The sequence below is a fragment of the Natator depressus genome, chromosome 2, assembly GCF_965152275.1.
Source record: "Natator depressus isolate rNatDep1 chromosome 2, rNatDep2.hap1, whole genome shotgun sequence".
NCBI lineage: Eukaryota > Metazoa > Chordata > Testudines > Cheloniidae > Natator > Natator depressus.
The window spans coordinates 211,094,175-211,106,407 of NC_134235.1; the positions used below are offsets into that span (position 1 = coordinate 211,094,175).

General features: G+C 42.5%; 1 long non-coding RNA gene across 1 annotated transcript; it reads right to left on the reverse strand.

Moving 5' to 3' along the window:
• Positions 1 to 2,183: 2,183 nt before the first annotated feature.
• LOC141981720 (uncharacterized) lies at positions 2,184 to 8,301 on the reverse strand. The gene is made up of 3 exons (XR_012637891.1): positions 8,171 to 8,301; positions 7,197 to 7,400; positions 2,184 to 2,292 (listed from the first exon to the last, which is right to left on the reverse strand). It is a non-coding gene; the product is annotated as an uncharacterized LOC141981720 (long non-coding RNA).
• Positions 8,302 to 12,233: the final 3,932 nt, after the last annotated feature.

A 12,233-nucleotide genomic window follows, 5' to 3' on the forward strand; every position in this document is an offset into this window, starting at 1 on the left:
AATCGGGTCTCTTTATGCTGTCTGGAGTCTGAAGGGCAAAGATTTCTAAACATAAGCAAGAGATCTCCATGCTGCCTGGCATGGGCCAGCCCTAAAGGACATATAAAGCTACTTATTATAGAAGCTTATATTACCTTTTTAAAATCTAAGACTGTAACTCACATGTGTGTATGTTTCCTGTTTTAACCTTGTAAATAACCAATTTCTTTTCTTAGTTAGTAAATCTTTAGCTAGTTTATTACAGGATTGGCTACTGGTGTCATCTTTGGTTTGAGATCTAAGTACAACTGGCCAGGGTAAGTGACAGGTCCTTTGGGACTGGGAGTAACCTGAATATTGTTGTGATTTTAGAAGTAAACTGACCATCTATCACACAGCCCAGCTTGGCTGGGTGGCAAGATAGACTGGAATGCCCAAGGGGACTGTCTGTGACTCCATGGTAAGACTGTTACAGTGCTTTAGTAGTTCACACTTATTAATGGGTTGGTGAAATCTAGTTACACAACCTACAACGAGTTTGGAGTTTCTGCCCTGCTCTCTGACAGTCTGCCCTGAGGTTGGCATTCATGGTCGTGAGCCACTCCAGACAGAGTGAGTTAATTACTGTCATTTAAGTGCAGATAGTGTGCTCATAGACACAGCCTTTGCTCCATGGAGTATGACAAGAAGCCCTCCCCAGCCCTCTCTAATAAGAAAACTGAGGATCCCAGTTTTGTTTCTTCTCCTGACTGAAGCTACATCATCCCTGACAGCCCAGCAGTGGAGAGAAATAGGACTAGAGTTGATACACACCTTTTCAGGAACTGGGCTCTCCTTAATAGCTGTCTTCCCAAAACCCTCCCCATCATTCATCCGCAGCAGGATGACAGCACACCTTGATCTTAGATCAAGTACAATTCCCCTCCATCAATTGTACAGAATAAGGGTCTGATCCTGAAAGTACACACATCAGTAACTTTATTCACATGAATTAGTTCCATTAACTTCAAAGTTACTCACGTGTGTAAATGTCTGCAGGATTGGGCCTGTAAATCTAAACCTTGTCAGCAGTAACAGAGACTGGGGCAGTTTTGTTTCTATTTCCACATCTGTATGGAATTAAGATAGGGGTAAGATTACAAACTGATTGACTTACTGCACCACAGGTTGATTATAAAAGGAGTCCCATGGTCTAAGAAGAAAGATGTAGGTTTGTGTTTTTGTATCCCACGTTAGAAGATTGGGTGTGCAGATATCTCAGTCAAGGAGTGAAATACTGAGATTCTGCGTGCAGAAAACTATGATTGAACCATTGTTCTTTTCTGCATTGGTAGGATCACTTCACTTCACCCAGAAATTGCTTATCAATTGGAGAGGTGGAACTGCACATACAGTGGGAAGCATTAGGGCAACTGACCTTCAGGTGTGGGATGACAGCTTAGCAGACAGAGCTCTATTTTCCTCCGTTTCTTAGACTCCCTATCCAAAAAGGAAAAAAAAATAACATTTATAAATGATAACAGTTGTTGCTCCTGCTGTGCCTAAGTCAACGAATTCCAGCATCATTACTATAAGAAATGATAAGCACCTCTCCAGCTATAGTCCAGGTTGTATGACTTCTTTGCAAAACATAAGCTGTTCAAAAGATGGTTACACATCCTTTTAAAGCAGCATGTCTTTTATAATCAGCCTGCTGCAACACACATTCCTCTCCCCTCAGCTCTGTAAAGAAATTTAAAAGCCTTAAGCTTGCTGTATAACAGGCATTCAGGTATAATAGAGGGGAAGGATAGCTCAGTGGTTTGAGTATTGGTGCTAAACCCAGGGTTGTGAGCTCAATCCTTGAGGGGGCCATTTAGGGATCTGGGGCAAAAATTGGGGATTGGTCCTGCTTTGAGCAGGGGGTTGGACTAGATGACCTCTTGAGGTCCCTTCCAACTCTGGTATTCTATGATTCTTCAGAAAGCACAGTTTAATTAGACAGCTCTCCTGTGTATCAAGTGATATTCATGTCATTATCTTTTTCCCTATTCATCTGAGTGGATGTGGTTCCTAGTAAAGAAGATATCAAGAGGAATGTTTATTTTAAGCTTCTACACATCTCAAGAACAAGCACTCATCTCCTACATGAGGCCATTTTCTACCTGATGGAACATACTGGGCTGTATTCTTTTAGATAAATCACTCACCGTATTACTCACCCATTCATAGGGGCAACTGTATCATTAGAGTAAATGTCTGATCAGGAGAGGCCCAGTTAGAAACAGGCTTGGATCCTTGGAGTCCAAACAAGAAAAATTATGAGTGAGTCACCTGAAAACCCAATCAGATATTAAAGTAGTATGCTACAGATGCTCATTATGGTAATGCTGCTTGGTGGCCTGTGGGTAACAATAGCACCATCAGTGATTGAGGAAGCTTGCCTCTTACAGGTGGTGAAAGTACTTGGTAACTGTATGCAAATAATGAGGAAGAGTCTCACTGGTAGCTCAGCTCTTCCCTAGCTCTCATGCATATTTTTATTATTCGAGCTGCCCTAAATAGGACATTGAGACTGGGAGGATAGTTACAAGAAGCAATAACAAAAGCCCGGATTTTTTTTTAAGATGGCTAATGTTCTAATGACTCACTGTTATATGCAAGCACTTGCCTATGAAATTATAACTTATCAATTATGACACAAAGAAGAGCTCTGGGTAGGTCAAAAGCTTGTCTTTCATCCATAAAAGTTGGTCCTACAAAAGACATTACTTCACCCACCTTGTCTCTCTAAGTTATAACTATATCATTTGAAGTGTTTGTTTCACCACAAAGTTAACAATTCATCAACTGATAAATCAAATGTCAACACAAAGGCTGAATTTTTATCCCCTTCCCCCCCAAAAAAAGTATGTTGAAATTGCTTTGTTTTGGCCCAAACAGTTGATTTCATATTCTCATTGGGAAAAAAAACAAATCTGTGCACTTCTGCCTGTTGCTGACAATGCACATGACAAGAACAGTTTCTGGAATTCAAGCCTAAGGTTCGAGTCCCCCAGTGCCACACTGTAGCCCAGGTCTTCAACATGGCAATGCACTGTACTGTCTCCAAACCACTGGGATGGAAAGTTTTGGAGACCAAAAAACTTTGATATCATAGTAGCTTCAAACACTGCACTCACAATCTAGATTGTCATACCATTTCCCAATCAACTAGTAGCAAGAGTAGGGTTGCCAACTTTCTAATTGCACGAAATCAAACACCCTTCCCCCCGCCCTTGCCCCGAGGCCCCGCCCCTTCTCTGAGGCCCCTGTTCACTCCATCCCCTCTCCCTCTGTTGCTTGCTCGCTCTTCCCCAACCTCATTCACTCGCTCATTTTCACTCGGCTGGGGCTCAAGGTTGAGGTGTGGGAGGGGGTGTGGGCTTTGGGGTGGGGCCATAAATGAGGGGTTCAGGGTGCAGGAGAAGGCTCTGGGCTGGGGCACCCCAGAGAGGGCACCCCTGTGAGAGGGGGTGTGGGCTCTTGGAGGGAGTTTGAGTGCAGGAGGGGGCTCCAGGCTGGGGCAGAGGGTTGAGTTGTGAGGGGAGTGGGCTCCAGACAGCGCTCAGGGGACTCCCCAGAAGTGGTGACATGTCCCTTGGCTCCTAGGGTTCCTAGCCAATGGGACCTGCGGAGCTGGTGCTCAGGGCATGGGCAGTGCGCGGAGCCCCCCTGGCCACTTAGGAGCCAGAGGGTCTGCCAGGGTCCTTTTTCGACTGGGCTTTCCAGTAAAAAACTAGACACCTGTCAACCCTAAGCAAGAGATCGAAGTAAACCACACCTAACTTCAGGCATTAACACACTCCCACCATTACAATGCTTCAAGCCCATGTCTGCGGGAAGTCTAAAGGACGTCTCCAGCAACATATTAAACTACCCCCCGAAGTAAGAGGATGTAAAAATCCTTTTACCAATTCTTCCACTCCAGAGAGAAAATGTTTCCTAAGAGTCTCTGTGCATTTCTCTAATTCTGTTCAACAGGTCAACAAACATTTGTTTAAATTCTTTCCTTCAATTGACTGTAATGAAAATTATGTGCACACTTCCAGGGCAGAATTGAATCCTGTTACAATGAATTTGGGAAATGAAATACATGTGATTAAACTAAGCTTATTGTGGCTATGGCAACACTGCTAATAAGTGCTGTGGTGTATTGTCATACAACTCCATCCTGGATTTATAAACAGCTGGAATGCCAACCTGGGACATTTCACTAACTTAGCAGGGAGCAACTAGGTAAGACTCAATAATGGGAAGTGGAGTGTTAAACACCCAAGAGGTAGTTTTATTTTATTTTCTTCAGACTCAGACATATCATACACAAAAGACTGGGCTTGCTAGTCTCCAGCAAACAAATAAGTATATGACATTGTGACTGTGAGAGCCTCTGAATGCCAACTAGCAGAAGGCACTCCATAGTGTAACTCATATAAGGCCTGACAAAGTCACTACCGCTACCCCAAAACACGGTGTTCATAATATATATCTCGAAGGTATATGTAAACTCATGACATGCTGGTCCTGAAAATCATTGTGAGATGTATGTACAGGTTATGTTCAAAGAATTATACATGTGAGCTGGAAATACGTTTATAAAAAGTGTTTGAGAGGTGGTGCATATATCAAGCCTGACAAAGCCTAGATAAAGTAATGTGGGTTTGCCTGGCTTGATTAAAGGCAGAGGATAATAAAAGTACATTTACATATGAGGTAAACAATGATATCACGCTAACAAGCTGAGGAGGAGACAATTTAATAAATATGCCAGGGGACAGAGCCTGCCCCCCAGTACTCCTTCTTGGCTCTTAAGACAATGGACTTTGGGTAATATAAGGCGAGCAAAAATACATTTTAGTTCTTCATCACTTAAGGGACAAAAAGGTCAGAGATCTTGGAATCTGTGAAATGTGGATCCTTCAGCCATGTGGGTCGAAGCCTCTGGGAACTGACTATAGTTGAGAAGTTGCTCGAGACCAAGACTGTAATCTATTAAGCCTTAAACACTAGAAAATGTTATTTTTCTCTCTCTTATGTAGTGTCACTTAATTCTGTTCTTTATTAATAAACTTGTTCTTGTTGTATTACAAAGCCATTTCCATGCTATGTATTAAGGTGAAGTGTGAGCCTTCAACTACCTTAAACTGGTGTGTAGGCAGCAAACATAATTTCTGTGAGTGTCACAGTGAAAGGGCATGGAAACTACAGGGATATCTTAAGGGAAACTCAGGAACTGGAGTTCACTGATTATTACCTTAAAGGCAAGGTTTAGACTGAGGAGTTTGCTGGCGAGATAGACAGACAGGTGTGGAAGATAGCTGACACAGCCTAACCTCCAGCAAAGCTCTGACTTGCTGAGGCAGAGGGGTAACACAGTGGCTTATGGCTCTGGGTTTCCTGATCAGAACATCGTAACCACACAGCAGAAAGAGTGAAAATGACTGCATTGCTTCACTTCAGAGGGGGCAAAGTAGATCTGAGAAGATGTGAGAGAGGAGCAAAGAAGAAGAAATAATCAGAAGGTGGATAATCACAGACCTTGCAAGCATGCTAAAGAATTCAGAAGTGGAGACCAGCGATGAGGGCTTAAAGGGGATTCCCAAAGTAATTTACTACTAGAATCCTGCTGAATTTAAAAAATCACTGTGATCCATTCAATGTAAAGTGTAATCCCAACTATTCAGGGATACCCAGCCCACAATGTGTTTTTAAACCCATTTCTCCTTCTCCTAGTTGTTATGACTAATATTAGCTACATATTAATATATCAAATGTAATTCCATGTCGGACATTGTTTCCTAAAATGGCATCCCAAGTTCAATCTGTTCTAAAAATGTTTCTGTTAAGAGCAGCTGTTTCAAATACCAATCTATATATTTCCATATTCAGTTTCTTCTATATTTCCATGTAATATTTTATAGAAATGCTATGAAAAGTGGTTGGCAAAGTCTAAATCATCTTTTCCCTTATGGTAAAATGAGTGGGAAGATGGGACTTTTTATTCCAATTTAGAATGTAGTAGCCCAAACCTACATAACAAGCCTATACTTCCTACCAGCAAGCCACTAGGCTCTTCTAGATATCTCACTTCCTTTTCATGCAAACCCCTGGGCCCTTACCACAAAAGATTTAAGTAGAGCTGGGTACGAAATGGATTTTCCATCCCAGGACATTTTTTGAGATTTCAAACATTTTTCCACTGCCTGAACTCTGACAAAAAAAGTCAAAATCTCAAAAATCCTTCCTCCCCCCTCCCCCCCCCCCAATTTAGCTTGGGTCAACTGTGACATTTCATTTCACAATTTCAAAACATTTCATTTCAATTAACTCACATTTTAAAACCCAAAGTTGTTTTGAACTGAAAAACAAATGTTTTGCTCTGAAAATGCCAAAATGCCCATCTCAATCATTTTGAAATTTTCCCCAAATGTTTGCAAAAAAACAAGAAATTCATCACAAATAATCCTTTCCCACAAAAGGTTTTGATTTTCATAGAGGCATCTTTTGACAGAAAAACTTTCAAGTGAAAGTTACCTGACCAACTCGTATTTTAAAGTAAGCTTCTTTTTTTTAATGGCAGTCATGAGATGGGATTGAGGAATGATAAACTGTTGCTCTTCGGTTCTATTTAATGTCTTATACCGTGCCCACCACCATGGCACTGGAACATCTTTTAGTGACAGGACTAGCATTTGTCACACATGATTCTTCCCTACTCCATACTTTCTCACTCCCCACACCCCTACCTTCTCTCCCCCTCCCCTGCAGGGGCTGGGGAAGTGTGTGCATGGGGGAGGGGGAGAGTTCAAACAAAATGAAAAATATTCCATTTTTTCCTTCAGTTTTTGCCATTTATATTTACCATTTTTGGATCTACTCTAATCCAAGACCAATACTAAGGTGGATAAAGGAAGCCAAATATAGAACTGGAGTTGCAGAATTAAAACTATATCCTTTTAGCTAAAATCTCACTGTGAAACCATATTTGAGTACAGAAGACAGTATGGAATGAGGGGGAACACAGATTTCCTCTGGCTATAGAGCTGGTGGTTGTGACATTTTGGGGGGATCATTCACACTGGGTAAGGGATTCTGCTACAACCTGCTTTGTAATCTTGAGGGCCTCTATGCTGTTCAGGTATGATTCAATTCCCTGACACAAGTAGCTGCATACAAGCATAAGATCTCGCGGCTCTTACCAGTCCAGTAACTCCTTGCAAGGTGACACCAACTGCCCTTCCAGTCCTGGGTCTCCCCAAATCCCTCTTCCCCAAGTTCTTAAGTACCAGACACTCCGACTGTTCCCTCTCTGATTTGCCACTCCTGAAGGTGTGAAACAAGCCCTGCAGTTACCAGCTTACTTCGGCATATATACTCCACACAATTTGCACATCAGAGACCGCCTAGGGTAAAAATAAATTAAAAGATTATTTAATAGAAGAACCACAGATACCAAGATGAAATAGTAAGGGAAAGCAAACATGTACAAGCTACACAGAAAACAAAGATAACATCGGGCTTTATCACTTTCAAATAAATAAAAATCCCTTTTCTAAGGCCTGGTTTATACTAGAAAATTAAGTTAACAATGTGAAAGATTTGCAACCAAGCGGCGTTGTTAAGCCAACCTAAGTCCCCCTGTGGACAATGCTAAGTTGATCTAGGTACCACCTCTCAGGTAGGTGGATTATGCTGATGGGAGAATCCCTAACATTGGTGTAGGTAGTGTCTACATATCATGATATTCCAGAAAAGGTTTTACTCTATAATTCCAATCAGCTGGTTCAACTGCTCATTTTGGGAGCCAAATGCTCTCTACAGCATTATCACCCCTTTACATCCAGATACTGCACAGAGGCTGCAATCTGACACAAATGCCCAGCAGAAAATTGTTCTGTCAGAGGGGAACTTTCTGCTGGCACAAGTGTGTCATGGCCAGGGTCTGTGCCCTTATTACTTATTTCTCCACACCACCTGCCTGATGTATAGGGAGCACCAGAGAGATAGGGAATGTGTCAGATCAGAGAAGTGGCCTATACTGGTGTCGAGTCCATTGAGGATCTCATGTCAGTGCCACGGTGCAACTTAGAGCAGCCCAGTAGCTGTTTTAAGTCATATGGGCTGGAGCTAGCACTGACAATCAGGGAGTTGTAACTGGAACCATGATACTCACCTCCTGTTTCCTTCCTTTGCCAACTGGCTTTCTACTGCAGGAGAGAACCCAGTCCTCCACATCTATCTCTAGCAGAGCACCAGCTGCATGCCCATCAGAGCACCAGCTGCAAGCTGCTGCAGTACACCACTAACTTGCCTGGGAGCTGGGGTTGATAATTAAAACAAAGGCAGTAGGGCTAGGGGAGGTGGGGAGAAAGACTTGCATAATTCCACTGCTGTTATTTACACTTTGATAGGCAGCAGTCTTTTAATAGAGTGATAAGGATTCTTCGTCTAGAAGAACGAGAGTGCGAGGCGCTAGAAATGCTTCATATGGTATTCTTTTCAGTAACCCTTTGGCTTTCGCACTCTAAAGCTCCACATCTGCAATTTCCAAATCGTTATTTCATAGCCAAGCTATTGTATATATTCCAGGATGCCAGCCAAATTCTAATAATGGCATCATTAAGAGAGAGCTATTGCAATGTTAAATGCTGTACTACTATGCTCATTTTGCCAATCAGCAATGTCAGTAATATCCTGTTCTTCAGGAACCCTAATTAAATTCTTTCATTCAAATAATCAACATTTGTGTTTCCAACCACTTTGCAAATACAGAAATTCTTTGTCCGCCAGCTGTGAGAATTTCCTGCCCTACCCACTCACATCAGCAAATGGAGGGAAAGTTCATTTCACTCTTATTTTATGCATTCAAGTGAGAGGTAAGTACATTGGCTTTAAAATTAAAACTGAAACATGCCAAAGCCACAAGCCTGAATACACTCAAGTCCAATAAGATATAAATAAATATTGTTTAGAAAAAAAAAGATCTACAAGAACTATAGTCCGTTCGCAAACAAACCAAGTGATTAATTCACTCCTCAATACAGGAAGAATAGATGTATTTCATGGTCACTTTTCACTTGCATCTAAATTGTACAAAAGGAACAGTGTACAACATGTTTCAGTTACAGTTATACATTAAAGTCTATTCATAGAAAGGTTTGGATACAAGTCGGATTCCTAAACATTCAATTATCCAGCAGCCACAGGGGCAAAAAATTAAAAAAGAGGCATTGGTAATGTGAGTGATAAACTTCAGAGGCATGTTATGCATCTTTGACCACCTCATTAACATTATACTCAGCAAGGTCTTGATCTTTCTTTCCATTGACTTAAATGGGAATTATTACACCCCAATTCATCTCCAGAATACTTCTAACATTCAAAACCACTTAACAGCTTCCATAGCTGCAATTTCTTTTAAAGAAAGATGGACAGACTGTCAGATTTTTTTTCTTTGCTTTGCAAAGGTGGATTTGCACCCTCTTCCCCCATATAATTACATGGGTTTGATATACAGGATGGGATAGAGGAGAAGATTACAGTAGTACAGATGAGGTGCGGGTTTGGATGGGAGATTTAACTGTGTCAATAGAGAGGAAGGACCATCTCTTGGAGATTTTCAGGAAGTGGCGGCAAATTTTAGGTACAGCCTGGATGTGTGCTCTAGAGAGACAGCCAAATTGAAGCTGATGTCCATGACAAGGAGGGTGGTGGTGATGTCAGTGATGACTGAGAAAGGCAGGAGGAGAGAAGGTTTAGGAGTAAAGATTGAGAGCTCTTTTTTTGGCCACGTTGAGCTGAAATTGATGGCTTGACATCCACGGGGAGGTCTCAGAAACCCAGGCAGAGATTTTATTTTGGACAGAAGGAGCCAAGTCAGGTGGAGAAAGGAGTCTGAGTCATCAGCATAAATACCAGATCAGAACTGTATTTGTGGATGAGATTACTCAGAGACCAGGTGAAGAGAAGGGGAAAGTTGAAGATATGGAGAACCAGAGAAAGTTGAAGATATGGAGAGTGTGCTGAATGTAACACTGAAAGAGCAATAGGAAAGATAGGAAGAGAGCAAGGAGAGATGGAGTCATGAAAGCTGAGGAAGCACAAGATTGCAAGAAGAGCATGGTTAACAGTGTCAAAGACAGCCAATAATTTCAGAAGGATAAGGATGAAGTACCAGTTGGGAGCTTTGACCACAAAGATCTCATTAGAGACTACCACTGGACAATTTAAGGTCTATGATCGTCAACCTTATGCACCATAAGAAAACCCAAGGCATGTCCTTGTTTCCAAAAACAGAAGCAGAAATGATAAAATGGCAAGGACATTTCCATGAGTATTTTGTGAGTCATATTTTTGTAAAGTAACCTCAGAAACCCCAGTGGTGAGGGATAAAACGGCTGCTCTACACAGGTACACTGCGGTACTCAATTCAGAGTTGTCAAAAGCTGTTTGTTGCCTCCTCGCCCCCCCCCCAAGTTAATTGTAAACATTTTTACACTGTATGAAAGGGAGTGAAAAAGAGAGACTCAGTGCTAAACCAAAAGCAGATCTCTATTTGTTATTTTTAAATGGTGGGAGAACGAAATGTCCCAGTGAGCATATTCTTATCTCACTGGTTGTTATCAAAGCAAAAGGAACAAGGCTATCAAATCACTAGACTACTGTTTAGTTCAAGTGCTAACTCCTTACTGATGGAGCGCTAGTTAATTAGCCCTGGGCACAGACATTTCATTGGACCACATTCAAGCTAAAGCAAAAAAGGATTGTTCAGTGAGAGCAAGTCAACTGTGACTGAATGGAGAGGCTGTTTCACTAGCACCACAATCCAGAGTGAATGCGTATTCCTTAATGGATTTTTCTCCATTAAAATAAGTACATTGCATCGTTTTTACTGTGCATAGAAAGTGTAGCATTGTAATGCAATAAATAAAGATTGAATGTTACTCTTTTGCTTTTTATTTTACTATAGCTGCATATATATCCCTTTGATTTCCAAGAGTACATGCCCTTTGAATGTGATCAGCACTTAATGATACTAATGTGTCTACTTTTATTAGAAATAAAAAAGGGCACTAAATAAAAAAGGCATTTGATAATAACTGTGCATTGGAGAAGCCAGATGTTTTCCTATGACATGCAAAGAAATGATATGGGAAGGGGAAAATGGTTACCTACCTTTCATAACTTTTGTTCTTCGAGATGTGTTGCTCATGAACAGGTCCACCTGGGGGAGCTCCCCCACCTGGGGAAGATTAGGCTGATCACCTCATGATGGAGCAACCATTTGTGGCGAGACGAGAAGGCCCTGCTAAGGCAATCTGCTAGGACGTTCTTGCTTCCCGGCAGGTGGGCAGCCACCAGGTGAATGCCGTGCCACGCACAAAAGTCCCAGAGGTTGAGCGCTTCCCGACCTGGCACCACCTTATCTGTTGATGTAATACATCACAGTGTTATTGTCTGTCAGGACCTACACCACCTTGCCCTTCAGGTGGAGCAAGAAAGTCTGACAGGCCAGGCAAACCACCCTGAGCTCCCTGACATTGACGTGGAGGCCCAGGTCGGGTTGTAGCCAATGGCCCTGGGTGTTCAGCTTGCCCAAGTGGGCTCCCCAGCCCAGATCTGAAGTGTCCGAGACCAGGGGTTGGGGACAAAAGGAACTCCTTGGAGCACCGACTCGGTGTCCCGCCACCAGTCCAACAACAGTAGGATATGGCTCAGTACCATGACTGCTAGGTCTAGAGGATGCCTGCTGGGAATGTAAACTGACGCCAACCACATTTGCAGAGGCCTCAGATGAAATCAGGCATGCCTGACCAGGTATGGGCACACGACCATGTGACTCAACAGCTGCAGACACGTGTGGGCCGTGGTGGGAGGGTGGGCTTTTATGTGGGAAATTAAGTCTGCCATGGTCTGGAAACGCACTTCTGGAAGGAAGGCCCTGGCCCACGTGGAGTCAAGAACCATCCCAATAAACTCTATGCATTGGACTGGCATTAGCGTGGACTTTTCTGTGTTTATTAACAGGCCCAGGTCACTGAAGGTAGAATACACCAGATTGAGGCTCCTTTGCACCTGCCCTTGATAAGCCAGTCACTGAGATACGGAAAAATCTGGACCCCCCTTCCCCCGACATCTGAGGTAAGCCACCACTGGTGCCATGCATTTGGTGAACATCCTGGGGACTGAGGACAGGCCAAAGGGTAGTGCTGTGAATTGAAAGTGGCATCCAGCCA